Genomic DNA, 14294 nt, shown 5'->3' on the forward strand with positions numbered 1-14294 from the left:
TGGCTCACGGGCCCAGCCGCTCCGCGGCATGTGGGATCTTCCCGGACCGGGTCACGAACCCGTGTCCCCTGCATCGGCAGGCGGACTCTCAACCACTGCGCCACCAGGAAAGCCTGTAAATTTTGTTATATATATTTTATCACAATAAAAAATGGTGGTGCTCACTTCTGCAGCACATCTACTAAAATTGGAACAATACGGGGAAGATTAGCAGGATGACACTCAAATTCGTAAAGTATTCCATATTTTTCTAAAAATATTGAATCACTATGATGTACAGCTGAAACTAATAATATTGTAAATCAACTACATTTCAATTTTTAAAAATGTTTTATAATAAGTGTTTCCTAACACTTAAGTCAATACTTAGCACAAAACTCAGGAAACTAGGATGTGATTCCATTTTCCTTTAGCTAGCTAACTTGTTAGTACGCTAACAAACATCAAATCTATATCTTATTTTCCTGTTGCCTAGTTTCTACCAGTCAAAAGGGGCCTTACAGAGGGGTCTTTCTTTCTTAGGAAATCTCTCCTCTTTTGCACTGCTTCATCCTTCACTTTGGGATAAAGCTCAAACGATGTATTGGGTACATACATTTTGGCCAACCCAATATTATTGACTTTCTTTGGAGGATTTCAAAGCTTGATGGACTAGGACGTTTTCAACCCACAGTCAAGATTTTAGCCACATGAATTACCCATATATGTATTTAGAAGTAATTCCCTCTAACATCCTATGAGTCTGTAGATGTTTCTGGAATAGCTGCTTATGGGATTCCGTTAGAAAACTTCAGCAGTTGTAAAACAGTAAAATCATAGGCTAACACTATGTATTCAGAAAACTCAGAAACCACTGAGTTCAAATAACTGAACAAAATTCGACAATAGGATCTTGAGATCCAAGAGTGTGAATGGCTTTGTGCTAGGGTCCTCAAGATACACCATCCTTTCTCTCAAGGACACTGTGTGAGTAGGCAAGGCATATAACAACACATCATTTAAATACATTTAGAAAGTAGTGTGTGATTAAGTGCCACATTGGATGCAACAGATAAGTGCTACGGAAACTCTAGGGAGAAAGGAAGTGTAGAGTCTGAATAGTCCTAACAAGGACGGAGCACCTAAAGTGAGTAAGGGATGAGGGCTAGGAGCAAGGAAGCTACTTGAAGAACACAAATGAAGGGACAGAATCCAAAAGAATTATCACATATGAGGGAGGAGGAGGGCAAAGAAGGGAGCCACGAAGCTAGAGTAAGGCATTTATTCTGGGAAGTAGAAAGTAACAGGAAAAAGGGAGGCAGGAACCTACTGAGGTAGTGAAGAGGGAGTGGTTTGAATGATTGAAACATTCAAACACTAGCATCTGGCAAAAGCCCCAAGTGCCGGAACACACCTATTAGCTACCAAGTTCTGCTGGAAATTTTACAACAAAAAATACCATATTTAAACAACAAGGTCCTACTGTATAGCACAGGAAACTATATTCAATATCCCGTAAACCAAAATGGGAAAGAATATTAAAAAAAAAGAATGTCTATATGCGTATAACGGAGTCACTCTGCTGTATAGCAGAGACTGGCACAGCACTGTAAGTCAACTATAGTTCAATTTAAAAAAAAGGTTTTTTTAATACCATACTTGTGTCTATTGGGTAGGTGGTGAGTTGAGAGATGATATCAAAATCTACACATGCTTATGACAGTGTGTTGTGCATATAAATATTTTTTAAAATGCCATACTTGTTTCATGCTTGATTCAACCTATATTTACAACCATTCTTTTTTTTTTTTTGCGCTACGCGGGCCTCTCACTGTTGTGGCCTCTCCCGTTGTGGAGCACAGGCTCCGGACGCGCAGGCTCAGCGGCCATGGCTCACGGGCCCAGCCGCTCTGCAGCATGTGGGATCTTCCCGGACCAGGGCACGAACCCATGTCCCCTACATCGGCAGGCGCCACCTCAACCACTGCGCCACCAGGGAAGCCCTACAACCATTCTTGACATTAAAAGCTAAGTTTTTAAATTATAAGATCAAATAACTTTATGTTTATAATTTTTGTTTTATTTTTCAAAATGAAAATTCCAATTAAGCCACCCCTACCCCCAATATTTAGTATAAAATATTGGGACCCATTCTAATTAGGGTCACTTTAAGTAGTCTTTTTCCTAAATCGACCATTTTCAGATCATGGGGCCTCCTATAGGTCTTAACTAGTTTATTCCAGCCCCAGCCAGAGTTAGAGCCCAATACCAGATTACTAGGCTTCTGGGAGCAAACACTGGTAGCTGTTATCAAATGCCCACCAACCTCAGAGTCTGTATGAAACCAACCGGACATTTGGGCTGTTCACACAAATGCAGATGCTCAGTGGCAAGGGATTAAAGTATCAAACTCTCACCAGATACTATTGCCCCGCAAATGTCAACCTAGGGACTAAAACGAAACAAGGAAGAGATCCGTGGATCAAGGGGACACCATCGTCTCAACAATGGAATCTAATATAGATCCTTTATTCTCTTCAGAGCTCATGCTATATATTATCATTAGGAGGGAGGCTCTGAATCAGTTTCCTTAGAATGTGAGTCTGTTTCCATGGTGACAAGAGTGTGCTCCTTTAAACCCCGGGACAAATGAATGGAGCATTCAGTAAGTCAGGCAATTTCTGGGTATTTTCAAAGCCTCAGAACAGACAGATAATGGCTCTAAGTCTTACCAAACATTGATTTGTTTCATTTCTAAGTGCAGAGGAGGCCAATGACGGAGAACTATATAAGAACTGCATCCCAAACCAATATTGACCCTGGATCAAGTGTAAAATAAGCCTGATTCTCAGAGGGGCTTATCTTGTCAAATGAAATTACACTGGCTTCACCCTGGCTGGCACTGACATTGTAACTGTCATGCACTCAGGCAGAACACAGAAAAAGGAAAAAAAATTTTTAACGAGATTTTTCCTATCAATCCAACTGAAGTAGTACTTTCTAAATACCAAGGATGGTTAATCTCCTATTTTCAAATGGTGACGATGCGCTCAAGAATCTAAATAAATAATTTTTAAAGTCTATATAATCCTTTCTTTTGTGAACTACCTATTAGACAATTTTCTATGGAGTGCAACTTTGGGTCTTGCCACTATATATGTTCGTTTGTTAGAGTTCATGTAGAATTGCTTTAAAGAAAGACCAGCGCTACTTTTTTTTTTTTTTTTTTTTTTTTGTGGTACACTGGCCTCTCACTGCTGTGGCCTCTCCCGCTGCAGAGCACAGGCCCCAGACTCACAGTCCCAGCAGCCATGGCTCACGGGCCCAGCCGCTCCACGGCATGTGGGATCTTCCTGGACCGGGGCACGAACCCGTGTCACCTGCATCGGCAGGCGGACTCTCAACCACTGCGCCACCAGGGAAGCCCCCAGCGCTACTTTTACAGACTCTTGGCGAAACTTGACTTGAAGTTGGATGGCCATGGATTAGGAAGAGTCTTGTCAGGAAGTACAATTTTCACAAAACAATGTTAAACCCATCCCTCAGCTCATTTGATCTGTTTATCTTTAAAATATGAATCTGCCCTTTTTCAACAACAGAAAACCCTCACCAGACAATATGCCTCAAAGTACCTTCCATCAGATCCTTATCAAACTCTTTTCTCGAGAAATGTCCTCAGATAATTGTTTGAAGGACACACCTTCAAACAACCAGGATTGTGGTTCTCAATCCTGGCCACACTTTGGAATCATCTGAAGAGTTTAAGATAGAAGATCGGTGCAAGGCGGGGTCCAGGCAGGATATTTTTAGAAAGCCCCCCTGCTGATTCTAAGGTACAGCCCAGGTTGAAAACCACTGACATGCAGAGGCTGTCAGTATGGTTAGACCTAATGAGCTCTTTTTAAAGCCTTATTACTACGCAAGTTACACACGAATATATTATACATGAATATATCTTTCCTTATTTAAAAAGTTAAGATATTACAGCTAAATCCTGCCTTGGCCACCTCCACTGCTCCCCTCCCCAAACCCCAGTCCCTTCTCAGTTATGGGTGTTCTTCCAGAACTCTTTCTATTTATTTGCATACATATGTCTTTTCACAGATATATTAGTGAATATATCTATATATGAAAATACATGTACATTTCATTTTTCAAAATAATCGTTTAAATTAATTTATTTATTTCTTTTTGGCTGTTATGGGTCTTCGTCACTGCACGTGGGCTTTCTCTAGTTGCAGCGAGCAGGGGGCTACTCTTCGTCGCGGTGAACGAGCTTCTCATTGTGGTGGCTGCTCTTTGCTGTGGAGCACGGGCTGTAGAGGGCAGGCTCAGTAGTTGTGGTGCATGGGCTTAGTTGCTCCACAGCATGTGGGATCTTCCCGGACCAGGACTTGAACCCGTGTACCCTGCATTGGCAGGCTGATTCTTAACCACTGCGCCACCAGGGAAGTCCCTCAAAATAATTTTTAACATGTGTCATACCACACGTATTATTCTGCTGCCATGTTTTCACTTAATAATACGCCTTTGAGCTCTTTCCATGCGGTACTTCTCAGCCTCATTATTTGTAACTGGTGCACAGTAGGAACATGGCATAGTTATTTTTAGAAGCCATTCCTCTAAATCCATGCCATCCAATATGGTAGCCACTAGCTACAGGTGGCTATCGAATACTTGAGCGAAGCTGGTATGAGCTGAGATGTGCCGTACGTACAAAATACATGCCAGATTTTGAATACTTACTAAGAAAAAATATATACGTTATCTTGTTAATAATTTTTTAATCTTAATTGTATGTTGAAAGGAAAATATGTTGGATATATTGGATCAAATAAAACATTAAAATCAATTTCACTTGTTTCTACTTTTATTAATGCAATCATTAGAAAACATAAAATTACTTACGTGGCTCACATTATATTTCTATTGAACGGTTCTGTTTTAAAAGATGGGCATTTAGGATATTTGCCGTTCATCTGACATTACAAAGAAAGTGCCCCAGTAGCATTCTTATACATCAGTGGCCCTCAACAGGAAGCAATTTTGCTCCCCTGGGCACATTCGGCAATGTCTGGACACATTTTTGGTTGTCACAACCGGGTTTGCCACTGGCATCTAGTGGGTAGAGGCCAGGGATGCTGCTAAACATCCTACAATGCACAGGACAGCCTCCCAAAACAAAGAATCGTCTGGCCCGAAATATCAGTAGTGCTAAGGCTGAAAAACCCAGCTATGCATGAATCCTTGTCCACATATGGAAGTGTTTCTCAAAGGTAGACCTGAAGTCAAAAAACTGCCTGTGCTTCTGAAACATTGAGACACCACAAAACTGCCCTCCGGAGTGGATATGCCAGTCAGCATATCTCATCAGCAGTGCGTGAAAATACTCAAATTAATCGTAAAAGAACAAATAACCCAACCAAGAAAAGTTCAAAAGGCTTCAAAATGTCCACTCAATATTGTAAGTTCTTACTCTCATCACCAGGAATGACAATACAACTCTAAGTCCCAGAGTTTTAAGTACTTACTTAACCTACTCCCACCCTTTTAAAAACTGTCTTCTTTGCTCTCAGAACATAAATCATTTGGGGCCCTAGCATAGTTAATTTATAACTAACTAAACAACTAACTAGTATATCTCTCTGCTTTTCAAATGTGGCTAAAATTTGAATCTTGGGAGAGTGAACTGCAAATCTCAAATACTTTGCTAATGTTTAAAAAATAACTTGTATTTATCTTACACCCTCGTCCAGAGCCCTAGAGCACTGTCTGTTTTCCCAGCAAATGTCAACCTTGGAATGACCTTCATGTATAGTAACTGATAATACAAGCCGTGTGCCAGGATCAGGTGTTTGTTCTCCAATGTACCATACATTTTTTAGTTAGAAATGATCCTGCCAAACAAGGCCACACGTAGAAATACATTACAGATCTTAATCTGTTAATGCAAACGCAGAGGTAACATTGATTTGAAATGCACTGTTCCTATACTTACATTTTACCTACTCTTTTTTAGAAAACAAGATTATTAACCTTCTCCAATTTTCAATTTCCATATTTACAAAAATGCAAACTGTAGCAAACATGGTTCATGTTCCAAGTTCTCCGCATGACAAGCGTAAGGTACTCTACAGCCATAAAGCTTTTTAGGAGAACTGTGACTCTTATAAGCTTCCTCTGTTATGAACTCCTCATAAAGAACTAATTTTAACTTTCTTCCTGGAGTGAACTTGAATCATGAATTCATTCTCAGTATGAGAGCACGCAAAATGAGACAAGCGCTAGAAACAATTACAATTAGTTCTGACTTATCACCATTTCTCCCCCACAGGTTTTAAAAAGTATGTTTTTCGGGGGCAGTTTTCAGAGTTAAAGTATTCAAACTGTGGCCAGCAAGCGCTGTGATGACATTTACCATGTCTTGGTCTAAACTGATACTTATTTTTTGTTTTGTTTTGTTTTTTGCGGTTCGCGGGCCTCTCACTGTTGTGGCCACTCCCGTTGCGGAGCACAGGCTCCGGACGCGCAGGCTCAGCGGCCATGGCTCACGGGTCCAGCTGCTCCGCGGTATGTGGGACCTTCCCGGACCGGGGCACGAACCCGTGTCCCCTGCATCAGCAGGCGGACTCCCAACCACTGCGCCACCAGGGAAGCCCCTAAACTGATACTTATTGACTTTCATATTTGGGGCCTAAAAGATTCCAGATAATAAAAGAAAAAAGAAGGGGAGGAAGAGGAGAAAGACAGAGGAAAGGCTGGACTGGAAACTCCTTGAGGAAACAGCATCAGCTAGCATAACTCAAACACATGATTAAAGAATGCAAGATAGAATACACACCACTATATATAAAATAGATAACCAACAAGGATCTGTAGAGCACAGGGAACTATACTCAATATTTTGTAGTAATCTGTAAGAGAAAAAATCTGAAAAAGAATATATATATGTGTATATAGACATGTGTGCTATCTATGTGTATCTGAAACTAACATGATACTGTAAATCAACTATACTTTAACAACAACAAAAAAAAGAATGCAAGACGGAGAAAAATAATTACCCAGGTTCAAAAAAAAGCACACAGGTTAGACTAAGATACTGGTTCAGAAGCACAAATAAGGATCTGGCCAAATTGGGAGTACTGGATAGGCTGGCGGGGGGTAAGCAGAGCCCCAGTCATACTGAGGAGGCAACACTAACTGTGCCTTCTGGGGGCGCAGCGGTGGGTAGGGATAGTCAAGTCTCTCAGAATCGGTCAGGGGGCCCTTTCTTGTTCTGCCACTGCTCACCCTTGGCAGCCCGCTCAGAGCAGACAGGCCTGCGCCCAGCAAACCCTTTTTGGCTGCCCGGTGGAGGCAGCAAAGATGCAATTTAGACATTAGAGTGGCCCTTCAGCAAGCCTTCATGGGATTCAATTGGTAAACCGAATGTCACACCACTTCTGAGAGCAGCAGAGCGCTCTGCTACTTGAGTCTCGCGGAACTTCACATCAGACAAGTTTGCCGGTGCACAGGCAGAAAGGGCCTTCCATTTAGCCGAGCCTTGACGAGGAACCCAAGTCCCACATGCCCACTCTTATTTCATTAAAGAGCCCTACTGCTCCAGACGCCATCTTAAGCTGAATATCCAGCCTCCTGTATCTTTTGCCTGTTTTGTTTTTTTTTTAAATGGGGTCGAGAAAACAAAGTTTCTTCCCCACAGAAGGTGGACTGAACTTACTCATGCTATTAACATCTTCTGAAACATGTCTCAGGCATGCTCTTTTCTTGATCCTGGCAACGAGGTGGTAACTAACAAGAGGGGCCAAGAGGACCATGGTCCTGTTAGCACAGTGGCATTGAGGTCACTGGCACTTGGGTATCTAAAATGGCACAACTGGTAAATGGAAATACACATTGCCAGATGTGGCTGGTGCTTTAGCTGCTCCGCCCCCTTGCTGGAGGGGCCAGAATTGTCCTGCCCAACAGGTTTCTTGAGCAGCTACTACGCATCAGGTCCTGTGAAACAGCTGTGAATAAGATGGAGATGGTCCCTGCTCCCGAAGAGCTTAGAGAATGGCAAGGGAGAGACAACTCAACAGAAGCCACTTCTTTAAGGGAAACAAGTAAATATGTATGCCCTTCATTCCAAAACAATTTCCTCCTCAATTTTTAGTCACTTTATTGAGACATAATCTACATACTATAAAGTTTACCCATCTAATGTGTACAATTCAATGGTTTTTAGTATATGTGCTGAGCTGTGCAATCATCACCATAATCTCATATTAGAACATTTTCATTATCCCAAAAAGAAACCTTATACCCATGAGCAGAGATTCCCCATGCCATTACCACGCCAGCCCAGGCAACACTAATCTTTCTGTTTCTGGAGATTTTGTTATTCAGAACACTTCAGGATGGGATCATGTAACATGTGCTCTTTTGTGACTGGCTTCTTTCGATGACCATGTTGTCTGAGGTTCATCAATGCTATAGCACGCATCAGTACTTCATTCCTTTTTATTGCCAAATAATATTCTATTGTATGGATATGCCTATTTCCTGTATCCATTCTTCAGTTAATAGATTGGGTTGTTTCCACTTTTTGGCTATTATGAACATTCATGTGCAAGTTTTTCAATGGACCTAGGTTTCAATTCTCTTGGCTAGATACCTAGGAATAGACTTGCTGGGTCATATATTAGCTCCACGTTTAACATTTCGTGGAACTGTCAAAGAGTTTTCTAACGTGGCTGTATCTTTTTATATTCCCATTAGCAATGTACGAGTCCTCAAATTTTAATGTTTCTGAACATGGGTACAATTTATAATCCATGTGCATATTTAATATAGTGATCTTTTCCTTACTTTCTTTAATAGCTCTTTGTTATTAAATTAATGGTGCACTTTAAATTAGTGGTATCCTAGAATAAGGGAAATACTGATATAGTAATAATTCACTGAGCCTCAACCAAGTACTAGGCACACCTTGTTTAATGCTCATTTACCCTGTAACAGAGGTATTACCTTGATTTGTAGATGAGGAAACTGAGGTTCAAAAATGGGCCATAATTCCACCATTAAAAAGTCTATAAATGACAAATGCTGGAGAGGGTGTGGAGAAAAGGGAACCCTCCTACACTGTTGGTGGGAATGTAAATCGGTACAACCACTATGAAGAACAGTATGGAGGTTCTTCAAAAAATGAAAAATCAAGTTGCCATATTATCCAGCAATTCCACTCCTGGGCATATAGCTGGACAAAACTATAATTCAAAAAGATACATGCACCCCTATGTTCATAGCAGCACTATTCAATAATAGCCAAGACATGGAAACAACCTAAATGTCCATCGACAGATGAATGGATAAAGTAGATGTGATATCTATCTATCTATCTCACAGTCATAAAAAAAAGAATGAAATAATGCCATTTGCAGCAACATGGATGGACTTAGAGATTATCATACTAAGTGAAGTAAGTCAGAAAGAGAAAGACAAACAGCATATGATATCACTTATATGTGGAACCTAAAATGTAACACAAATGAACCTATCTACGAAACAGAAACAGACTCACAGACAGAGAACAGACTTGTGGTTGCCAAGGTCAGGGCGGAGAGGGGTGGACTGGGAGTTTGGGGTTAGTAGATAAAAACTATTGTATAAAAAATAGATAAACAACAAGGTCCTACTATATAGCACATAGAACTATATTGACTATCCTCTGATAAACCATAATGGAAAAGAGTATAAAAAAGAATGTGTGTGTGTGTGTGTGTGTGTGTGTATCACTTTGCTGCACAGCAGAAATTAACACAACACTGTAAATCAACTATGCTTCAATTGAAATAAAAAGGGCTGGGCTTCCCTGGTGGCGCAGTGGTTAACAATCCGCCTGCCAATGCAGGGGACAAGGGTTCAAGCCCTGGTCCGGGAAGTTCCCACATGCCGCGGAGCAACAAAGCCCGTGGGCCACAACTACTGAGCCTGCACTCTAGAGCCCGTGAGCCACAACTATAGAAGGCCACGTGCCTAGAGCCCACGCTCCACAACAAGAAAAGCCAACGCAATGAGAAGCCCGCGCACCGCAACGCAGAGTAGCCCCCGCTTGCCCCAACTAGAGAAAGCACGCATGCAGCAAGGAAGACCCAACACAGCCAAAAATAAATAAATAAATAAAATTTTTTAAGAAAAAAAAGAAAAAGGGCCATAATTATATAGCCTCTGCCACTGCACCATGGTAGTATTAGCATTTGAACTTGGGTTGATTTTCTGCCAAAGTCCAATTTTCCTCTATACCTTCTCACTATTGTTCAAAGATGAGCAAGGGATAATATGTACTTTCTATGATTTCACAATCTCTGAGACAGATAAATACATAAATAAATGAATACAAGACAGGCTGTGATAAGTACGCAATCAAAGGAATTCTAAAAGTACTCTGTGTGGCCAGAGATCAAATTTGACAGGAAATATTGGAATCTTGGGATAAGTGGTATTTGAGGTGCGTTTTGTTTGGCAGGTGTGGGTAGAATCAATGCTCTAAGACTGTGCCATCCAATATGGTAGCTATCAGCCACATCAGCTATTGAGCACTTGAAACATGACTAGTCCAAATTGGGAAGTGCTGTAAAAACACACTGGATTTCAAAGGCTTAGTATTTTAAAAAAAGAGTGTGAAATATCTCATTAATAATGTTTATACTGAGCACATGTTGATAATATATTGGACATACTGAGTTAAAAATATATTATTACAATTTCACCTATTTATCTTTTTACCTTTTTTTCCTATCTTTTTACTTTTAAAAATACAATTAACAGAACATTAAAATTATCTAGGTGGCTCATATTTTTATTGGACAGTGCAGCTCTAAGAAATAAAGATGGCAGAGAATATGCCGGGATCATCGATTGCTATCACTGAAAAATCCAAGAGGTGTAACAAGAAACAAACTTGAGAAAGAAGGTGAAGGTCTAACTATTTAGGGCTCGCGTGCCCTGCAATGCCAAGCAGTTTGAACTTTGGTCTGGATGTAACAGAGAGTCAAAGGTTTTGAAAGGGGAGTGAAGATATCAGGTCTGTGCCTTAGAAGGTGGATGTTGGCAACCCTTAGTCAATAGCATTGACAGAGGTGACCAGACCAAAACCCACCCCACAACTCTCCAAACTCATAAAAATGCTGGATCAAGTGTAATGCCACAAGAATACACAGCCAAACTTGGAAAAGCAGGAAAAGGAATTCCCTGCTGCCATAAACAGAAGCAATTAAATATCAGAGCAATGGGTCAAAAAGCTCAGGTGTGTTGGAACAGGACACAGGCCATTAGATCTGGGGGCTGAGGCTTTCACATCTGTGTGGGGAGAGGAGCCCAGGTCACTGCCCTGCACAAAAAGGGATGAGAAATTGAAACACACGCATAAAACTGGCACTAGAAAAAATCCTGCCAGTGGAGGCAAGGACAGAAGCTTGGACAAGGGAAGTCAGTAAAAAGAAAAGGAGCCAGTGTAGGATCCTGTAAAGACAGAGTGCAGGAAAACTGGGAGATGGTGCTGCCTGGTGAGCAAAGCAAAGGCAGTGTCAAGAAGGAGGGGGGCCCACGGGTGCCAACTGCTGAGCCGTAGTGAAAACAGACAAAGATGAGACAGTGCTTCTGATCTGGTGATTACAGGTTACCCCAGGCTTCAAAGACAGCAGTATCAGCACGGTGGCTGGAACAGAAAAAAGCAAGGGTAGCAAACACGACCTTCTCTGAACGTTTTAGAAGTGACTTGGAGAGACAGGCTGTTGGTCGCTTAAAGAGAGGAACAGATCAAAGGAATTTCTTTTTAGCAATAAGAGCCATACCGAGGAAGTCAGTCAAACAGAAGAGTGGTTCTAAAGATCAAGGCAAGAAGGAGAATCAATGAAGGAGCAGGTTTAGAGGAGGATAATGACCAAAGATGGAGCCTTCGAAAAGGTAAAAGGTGCTAATGTCCACCAGAGGTTCAAAATGATACTCATTTAAGCCACGGAGCTATTCTGGAATGGGGAGCACAGCGGCTGAGGGCCTACAACAAGGTTTGATGCTTGGACTGAGACAAGGAAAGCCCCAGGAACAGTGATGAGTGGCAGGGAGGGCCCGGCTGCCATGGACTCCCACAAACACCATCTCAGCTGTGGCCTAAACACTGAGGTTACCCTGGGTTGCCCGAGCTAGGTGCAAAAAAAGTAGTCACAGAACGTTGAAGAAGTGAAGCCTTGCTAAGAATCCTGACTGGGTATGGGAAAAAGTGAAACCAAAACTAGAGAGAAAGACTGGGAGACTAGGCAGACACTGGGGTATAGAGATCAGGCCACACAATACAGCACAGGGTAAAAGCCAGTCTGTGCTGCTTATACGTTATAAGCAGTTAATAGTCAAAGGAGGAAAAATACTTATTTTGCCATTTATATTTATCCTCAACAGTGTAGTCATTTGAGTAAATGGTAAGCATTATATCAGTTCATAAGTGGGAAAAGACATAGAAATATTAAAATACAGAACTGTTTTCCTTCAACTCTTTTGCTTTTCAGTTCCATCATTCATTCATGTAATCATTCTGGTGTTCCTGTAACATGCCAGTTTCTGGAGGATGAGAATGTGAAGAAGTAGAACGCGCACTTTATTTAACCTGAAACTAAACCTTTATCCTGAGAATTTGAATTCAGTGAGTCTGAGGCCTGTGTGTATACACAAACCAAGAAAATAGTCATTGGTCCTTTCCTTCAGGAGCTGGAGGAGGGTCACAGATGGACTGAAGAAAGTCAGGAGTCCTTGCCTTTGATGCTAGGGTGTCACATTATAGGAGAATCTGTCTTCACTTGGAGCATATTTACACTGTGGGAATGTTGGTATTCTAGCAACTGAGGAGCAATTCAAAGAGGCCGCTGAGATCAAAGGACTTGGGGGAAGCTCTGAGCAGTGTGAACTGGAAAGCCTATGACAACTCAGAATGTTAAGCAGAAAAATCAGGTCATTTGGAAAACTACAGTTGGTCTTCAATGGTAGTTAGTGATTTTTTGGCCAGCGAGCGATAAGGAATTGAAAAAGGAACAGTCACAGTGGCAACAAATGTTTCACAAGAAAAAAATATCAGCAGAAGAAACACAGACCTAACTTGGAGGGAGGAGAGATTATAAAATGTGTCTGTAAAAGTATTTAGACTGGGAAATAATATCCCAAAAAATTCAGACAAGTCTTGCATCTTCCTTCTATCTTGGATTAGTCTTACCTTTCGGACATTTCTCTCTTTCCACCCTCTCTTTCTTTCATAAAATGAAAACAAATATATACTTCTTAGTTCTCCAGACTATGCAATGAGACACTAGTTCCAAGTACATTCCAAAAGATATCTTACAAGAGGCAGCTTTGCTTCAATATGCAACAAACTGATCTGTGACCTGTGACCCACGGTTTTTAAAAATATTTGTTAGAATCACAATCTGTAATTAAAAATAGAAATTAACTACAATTAGCTACAAATAAAAAATCAAATTGGTTTGAATTAGCCAAGGTAATGGAGTCTATCAGAGAAATTAAATATTTTAAAGCAGTAAATTAGCCTAAAAGGCATCCAGTGCCTTGCAAATCTTGCAAAAACCTGCTGCCTGCGTGTCTCCTGGGGACTCTGTACATTTTAAAAACGAGGTCAGGCCAGGTCCAATTAGAAGGGTGAATACAGGATGCTTCTGAATTTTTTGGGGTCATAATTTAATGAGCTATAGCAATAATTTGCTAAATGTTCCATTGGTGGCTTCATGGAGATAATATTGCAGGTAGACTAGCACAGGTCTATAAGTGATTAGGAACTGCAGGTGTAAGCCATGAATAATAAGCCCACAACACAGTTAGTGCTAAATGAATACTTAGTAATATTTAGTAACGTTATTTCAGCTAAAATTAGTTTATAGGCTACTTTAATACCCTGCTTGAAAATTACTTTTCGCAAACCTTGAAAACTTCCAGAGAACAATCTAGGTTGAATCTTTCTGTATAAAGCATGTTGGGGATACAGGAGAGGGGAGCATTTATAGTGAAGATCTAGGTTTCAGCCTCCACTGGGATATAATCAACCTATGCTCAAGGAGTTGAATGCCAGTAAGCTGGCTCCACTTCCCAGGGCATCTGCAGGCTCTGTGAGGGAGTCAAGTGGGAAGGAGGGAAGGCAAGGGATGAGCAGTAGAATGAGAAAGATCTTTCATCAAAACCTCTAAGAGACCTGGATGCTTGACATCAGGTGGAGAACCACCATAGCTCAAGAAAGTCAGTGGCCCAAAACAACTGGACTTCTTGTACCCTTTAGG

At 41.2% G+C, this 14294-nt stretch overlaps 1 protein-coding gene and 1 pseudogene across 1 annotated transcript in view; one reads left to right on the forward strand and one right to left on the reverse strand.

Annotated features, from left to right (window-relative positions):
* The window catches only part of GNA14 (G protein subunit alpha 14), a 198029-nt gene that overhangs the window by 129239 nt on the left and 54496 nt on the right, over positions 1 to 14294 (reverse strand). The gene's annotated exons all lie outside the window — the stretch shown is intronic.
* LOC115803862 (U6 spliceosomal RNA) lies at positions 158 to 250 on the forward strand (annotated as a pseudogene).

The sequence above is a fragment of the Delphinapterus leucas genome, chromosome 6, assembly GCF_059928025.1.
Source record: "Delphinapterus leucas isolate spDelLeu-1000000601 "Yukka" chromosome 6, BTC_Dleu_Yukka2, whole genome shotgun sequence".
Taxonomy (NCBI): Eukaryota; Metazoa; Chordata; class Mammalia; order Artiodactyla; family Monodontidae; genus Delphinapterus; species Delphinapterus leucas.